Source organism: Kryptolebias marmoratus, linkage group LG19, assembly GCF_001649575.2.
Source record: "Kryptolebias marmoratus isolate JLee-2015 linkage group LG19, ASM164957v2, whole genome shotgun sequence".
Lineage (NCBI taxonomy): Eukaryota > Metazoa > Chordata > Actinopteri > Cyprinodontiformes > Rivulidae > Kryptolebias > Kryptolebias marmoratus.
In genome coordinates this window covers 7028605-7035357 of record NC_051448.1, presented here as the reverse complement: position 1 = coordinate 7035357, position 6753 = coordinate 7028605, and the positions used below count along the sequence as shown (strand labels likewise).

The following is a 6753-nucleotide window of genomic DNA, read 5'->3' as shown; positions in this document are numbered from 1 at the left end:
ATGCCAAGTTTTAGCTCACTACGCTGACTTTTGGCAGCAGGGGATAAATATAAAAAAAGAGAAGCAGCTGAGAAGCCCCAAAATGCAAATAAGTTGTGTATAGATCATATTAGATCAAACAACTGCAACAGGAAAAAAGGGAAAATGAATAACATGTCAGAGTGGGAAATAAACAGGACAGAAAAACGCTCTTATTTTGTTGACTGCCTGTATTTATTTGTATCTGCTGCCCAAAGCACAAAGCAATATATTTTTTTATAAACCCTTCTTGTTAATGTTGCTTTTGTTTTAATGTTTTCTCCATGCGATGTTCCCGATGTCAACATGCTTTAAAGCTTACTCAGTTTTTTTCCAGTAAGGCGATAAATAATATAATAAATGTAATTTCCCTTTTTCCATTTTGCTTTTTGATTTATCGACGATAAAGACTTGTTTCCAGTGAGAAGTCTTTTTTTTTTTTTTTTTTCATCCTCTCGAGCAGTTTCATGGGAGTCAGACCTTCTGGACTTGTTGAATGTTCGGGTTATGATGCACAAATGATGTTTTAATTTATGTCGTCTTCGGAGGTAGCTAAAAGCCAGAAGGATCCACTTCCTCGAGGAATCACCCAGGGAGCTTTCAGAGTCCGGTTTTCCATCCTGTCCAGTTCTTCCTCAGAGGTACCATACGTCTCTGTCATCCCTCACTGAAGAAGAAGAAGACGAAGAAAAGTTTCTTTATCGCACAACGGAGACAAACAGATTCCTTTTCGGACTCTCAGTGAAGAGAATTCTGTGTGAAGCAGAAAGGCTGTGGCTTCTGCTTCTCCGTGTCGTAAAACAGTTTATCTGCTGACAGAAAAAAAAAAAAAAGTTAAGGATAAAACTGAAAAACAAGTAATCCGCCTAAAAGGTTTCCACGTCCTGAGGGACTGGACTTAAATCGGGAGTAAAACTGAGACAGGCTTTGAGTCAAACATTAACTTTAATCCTAAAACTCAAGAAATGATCTCAGCGTTTGGATCCAAACCTGAAATAAATTCCTTTAAGAGACATTACAAACAACGGATTAGCCTTTTTTACTCAGTAAATTCATTATTTTTCAAAGATGTGTAATTTTATGCATTAAACTACTAAAATATTTTCGTAATGTGGGAAATTCCTCCAGCTTTTTCTGGAAAGTCCATCTTTTGACCCATAAAATAATAGTGACAGATGTGTGTGACCTCATCTATTGCCTGTTTAAATTTACATAAAAATGATAAAAAATAAGAGCATAATGTCATCACAAACAATCTTAACATCCGTGATTCTGTTTTTATCAATTCATGACTTCTTATTTTTATTATTATGGTGAAAATATACCATAAAAAATCAATTTTAAATGTAAGTTGATATCTGGAGATTAGCCAAGGACCCTTATTTGGTGTTGGGTGACCCACATTGGGGCCCTAATCCCAACTTTGAGAACCATTTTTCTGCCACCTGTTGGTTCCTCAGGTTCTCCCACATTTTATTTCAAATAAATGTTCCTTCAGTGTTTCAGTCTTTAATGCTGCAGATTTAAAAGGCATCAAATGAGAAAATGTTCATTTTATTAACGCATTTATTGTCAATATTATTATCGCTGTTGTTGATGTTGCCCACAAAACATTTCAGTTGTAAGCATTTGGAATAAAAATGCTCTTTCTTTTTTTTATGTCTTGCAAATTTACGACTGTAGGTTTATTTCTTCCAGTCTTTGGCACATAAAGTTAGTCAAGATGAGCATTTTTCTCCAAGTGAAGTACATTTTATTGGTGATTTTCCAGATGTTCTAAAGATAAAAGGAACATTTCATGACAGAATTTTATTTTTAATGTCTCTATGACAAAACTAAAACACCCTCAGGATCATTAGTAAAATCTCTGCATAAAAGTAGAAACTTCTTATCAATGTGCAGACATTTAAATCATGTGTTCAAGTGTTTAAAACTTAAATACATTTTTATAAATTATTGATTAATTTCAAAGAACCTAAAGGAACCAAGATTCACGGTATGCAGTGCCTCCTGTGAACACATGAGGGCGCAGTGTTACTTTCCAAAATAATAAATGACTTGTTGTTTCTTTCCCTGCACAGAAGATTAATGAGAGGTATGTATAAATTTACAATGCATCACCACTGCCCATCTGAAGAGAAGATAAGTGGACATGAGCTGCATAAATATTGACGAGGCGTATTGAGCATATGGAGGGGAGGCGTCCTCTCAGCACTTCCTCCTCCGCACTTGTTACTCCTCGTTCCCTCAGGTCTTTCTTTCTCTTAGAGCTCACCACCTGCATTATGACAAAAATCTGCATTTTCACCTAAAGAGCAAACAAGAAACTGCTGTAAAAGCTAGAACTTTGAAAAGCCTTCAAAAGAAGTCAGGTCCTCAAAGGCAACGCAACTACGGCAAGGCCTTTGTGTATTTATTCCATATCCTTTGTGTCAAGCGTCGTTTTTGCCTACTAGTTCTCTGCTGCTCTGAACTAGTTGCACATTTGGTTGTAGTTCAACAAACACCATTACTAGTAGCACTTTTTGCCAACTAGTGGCACTTTCACCAAACTAGTTGGAGCAGAAGTCACACCAGTCAGCCGTCTTGCTGCACCTTTAGCCCAAAAGTCCTAACTAGTTGTCTTTTTAACGCATTAAAGAGCCACTGGACCAAACTAGTCAACCGTTGTGTTGCCTTGTCAACACAGATTATGCCTACTAGTTGACAAGTGCAACCTAAAACATTAAGAAATCAACTAGTAAACTCTAAAATGGTCACTTGTCAATTATTTGACACATTTTTGTCATTACTAGTTAACTTGTTGACTAGTGCTACTAAATTTGGTCTTACTAGCTAACTAGTCAATAGTTTAGGTGCTCTTTTTGACTAGTTTTCATATTTTTGTCCTTACTAGTTAACTAGTGCACCAAAAAATGTCAACTAGTTGACTAGTGCAAATAGGTTTGGCCTTACTAGTTAACTAGTCAATGTTTTAGGTACACTAGTCGACCGGTTAACAGGATTTTGTCTGAACTAATCAACTAGAGTGACAAATAAAATATTAATTAGTCAAATAATGTAACTAAATTTGGCCTTACTAGTAACTAGTCAATATTGTAGATGCACTAGTCGACAAGTTGACATTGTAGAGTTTACTAGTCTATGACTTCAAATTTTAGGCCTCTCACATTTGATTATCACTAGTTGACTAGTAAGCATAATTTGTTTTGACTAGTTAATATATAAGGATTTTTGTTGCTTACTCGTTAACTTGTACGACACAGTCATTGACTAGTTTGGTCCAGTGGTTCTTTAATGCGTTAAAAAGACAACTAGTTGGAACTTTTGGGCTACAGGTGCAGCAAGATGGCTGACTGGTGTGACTTCTGCTCCAACAGTTGGGCAAAAGTGCCACTAGTTGGCAGAATAGTCCTACTAGTAAGAGTTAACCGAGTGCAACCAAATGTGCAACTAGTGCAGTGTAGCCATGGACTGGTAGACGTTTGATATGAAGGATGTCAAATAAATACGCAACCAGCTTGCCATACCTCAGACACTTCTCCCCCAGATTCCTGCGGCCCTTTAGCCTCCACGCTCCGTCGGTCTGACTGCGCGCTGAATCATGGCGTCCGAAGAGCAGCGCCTGTTTGCAGCGACACTGTGGGTCAGGCGGTGCAAACTAAAGGTGAATCAGAAGTCATGCAGCAGAGTTAAAAAGTTCAACAGCCTGTTTTCCAAAGCAGAAGAGGCAGGCATATGGCTGTCCTGTCTTTCCAGCTCAGCCCCCCCCCTCCCTCCCTCCCCTGAGAAATGGTGTTTGTCAGAGTAATAAAGCTGTCCCATAACCCCATAACCTCTGTAATATTCATGATCCAAAGTTTGGGCCTCTCAAGACAGCTTGATAAGTGTTGGACCTGAGTGCGTTTCCAAGTTTAAACATAACAAGTGCGTTGTCTACCTGGGTTACCGCGGGCCGAGCTAGTCCAGACTCCCCGCAGCCCTCAGCGGCTTGTTAAAACATACTCCTCATTGGTTATAAGAGCAGGCCTCTGCACAGAACATTTTAAATGTTTACTGACGTCACAGGCTTTGGCAGATCCCATAATAGGCAATGGCTCATCTCAACATTACGACCTGTTTATAAAGGAGGGGGGAAAATGACACTTTTATTGCCCGATGCAGCATCTCTCTCACCCCCCCTTTGCTTCCCAGCTTGCTCTGCATTGTCCCGTCGTATAAGCAAAGCACTTCTGTGAGAAAATGAAGTCAGAGAGACCGAGGGAGGAAAATATACACATTTAACTTAGAGGAGGGGGGGTATCTGGACAATGACAGGTTTAACGCAGTATCTCATAAACATGCATTAATCAGAGGGGGGGGGGTAAAACTGCTGCTGCATACAAATCAATGTAGACAGGGGACGGGACTGGTGCACCGGTGAGTCACACTTGGTGCTCTGGTCAACTTTTGTCTTCTCCAAAGTCAGCGAGCGTGTTCTGGACAGCTGTGACAGCCACAAAGACAACAGCAGCAATCACGGGCGTCAAGATCAAAGTCAGCAGAGCCCCTCCTGAGATAAATGACACACCGGCAAATTGGTTCTAAGCAAAACGTGACTTAAAAACCCTTCCAATAGTTTCAAGACCAAAGAAAGAAGATACGTCGACCAAACTAGGGATAACGGTACCTCGCCCTGGAGCCAGGCCTGGGGGAGAGGCTGGTTGGTGAGCACCTATGCCTCTTTTCCACTAGTGCCTCTACAGCACGGTACGGCAAGGTTCCACGCCTTTTCCATTATCCAGGATTCATGGAACTATCCCCCTTTTTAGTACCAACTCTGTCGAGGTTCTAAGCGTACAGTGCTGGCTTGAAAATGCGACATCAGAACACTGACGGTCTCTGATTGGTTAGGGGGTGGAGTCACTGGTTGCGTCCGAGCTACCCTCACAACAACTCGATGCGCCATTTTTTCATTGCAATCAGTGGAGCGACATTCTTGAACTTTGGCGTCTTGCGAAAAGCCACAGACTGAGCAAAATGTTTTATAATACGACCATGTCCTCCATTGTTGTGTCCGCGGTCTTCTTCTTCTTCTACTACGTTTAATGGTGGCTGACAAAAAGCTTTGGAGCATTACCGCCACCAGCTGGCAAAGGCACATGACGACAATTTCCAGACTCTGGGACAGCCCAGAACCCACCCACTAGAACTGTACGGAAGTGTATTGGAAAACCACCTGTACCGTGCTGTAGAGGTATTAGTGGCTGAGGCTTGACCCAGGGCTCTGCCTGGGCACAGCCCAAACAAGCTACAAAGAACCACCATCTTGTGGACCCACCATCCGCAGGTGAGCTATAAGGGTCCACTGTGTTGTGGACCAGCAACCAAACATGATGGTATTTTTTTAAACAATTGGTCAACTAATAACAGCATAAAAAGCATTATTTGATATGTTGGATGTCTAAGAATTTAAGTTTATTTTACAAATTTTTACATTTTGTTTAGATATAAATAATACAGTGAACTATAATAACATGGAGTTATAAGAGACAATTTTAACTCCCACCACCTGTGATCTAATCAGCTAAGTTGAACAAAAGAATGACACAAACTACAGAGGTTAAACTATCAAACTAAATGTAAAATGTTAAGAAATACTCCTGTTCCTATGGATGTTTCCATCCAGTTATATCTGCACTAACAGAGCTGAGAGTCTGCAAGCGAACATTGTCTTCATGACTGAAAATGTTGGCTAAACTTGGTGGATTTGCGAGATTTTCCAATTTTGAATGTAAAGAAATACAGAATTGTTGTTTTCTGTCCACCAGGGGGCAGCAGTGCTCTCCCTCACGTCTGATAGTGGCTGCAGGGAGATTCATCAGCCCTTCTGAGAAGGAGTTATGTTATCACAGTCAGAGCTATTTATAAAAGTCCTGACTCAGCTCAAATGATTCTTCCATTCTGAACAAAAGACAACCTTAGAGAACAAAGGCTGCTTGAAGTCACTGTATAATTAAAGATTAGCCCCCGGACTTCTTGGGTGATCATGAAGAATTGCAGTTTGCAGCAGCAGTAATGGGATGTCCTAATGTATATGTGGAGCTCAGTGTGGTGTTTATTTGTCGTTGTGCTGTTTGTGTTGCTGCTGTGCTCCTGGTCAGAGTGAATCACAGATCACAGTGAGGTTAAAAGGCCTCCGTCCACACTGGCTGGGTCTTGATATGGACAGGTCGCCAGCCCCAGCACAGACAGAAAGACTAACCAGGGCTGCTGGGAGAGTGAGGTCACTCGAGACCAGACGTGTTTTACTGAGGATATCCAGGAGCAACAAAAGTAAACAGAAAATAAATCAGAACGACTAGATTTGGAAGCAAGGCCTACGAGAAATAGAGCTCATTCAAAATGAAACAAGAACCGAAAACCAAAAACTAAACATGCAAGAGCTGCTTAATGTTAGGTTCATGCAGGCAAAACCATAAACAATAACAACCTCTGATCTAAGGTGTTTTTCTATATTTAGCCACCAGAAAGTCAGAGCTCCAAATTTGACCCCATACTTGTCTTGTTCATTTTGATTTGATCGCACATACATCCTCCCGCAGCTCTTTATGATTTAGTGCTGGATTTATGGCTCCTCAGGCCACAGATCAGCTCTACAATCATAGAGAACAGAGTATCTCGAGAGAGAGGACAGCGTCAAGCTAATGGACATTTTCCAAATAAATACATACAACTCTTAACACCAGATTTGAG

General features: G+C 40.7%; 1 long non-coding RNA gene across 3 annotated transcripts; it reads right to left on the bottom strand.

Moving 5' to 3' along the window:
* Positions 1–420: 420 nt before the first annotated feature.
* LOC112450375 lies at positions 421–4681 on the bottom strand. 3 transcript variants are annotated; one of them, XR_005234475.1, is made up of 3 exons: positions 3959–4681; positions 3549–3643; positions 421–830 (listed from the first exon to the last, which is right to left on the bottom strand). It is a non-coding gene; the product is annotated as an uncharacterized LOC112450375 (long non-coding RNA). The 3 variants fall into 3 exon arrangements; XR_003038968.2 differs by lacking the exon at positions 3959–4681 and having other exon boundaries at positions 3549–3768; XR_005234474.1 differs by lacking the exon at positions 3959–4681 and having other exon boundaries at positions 421–827; positions 3549–3768.
* Between the last annotated feature and the right edge of the window lie 2072 nt (positions 4682–6753).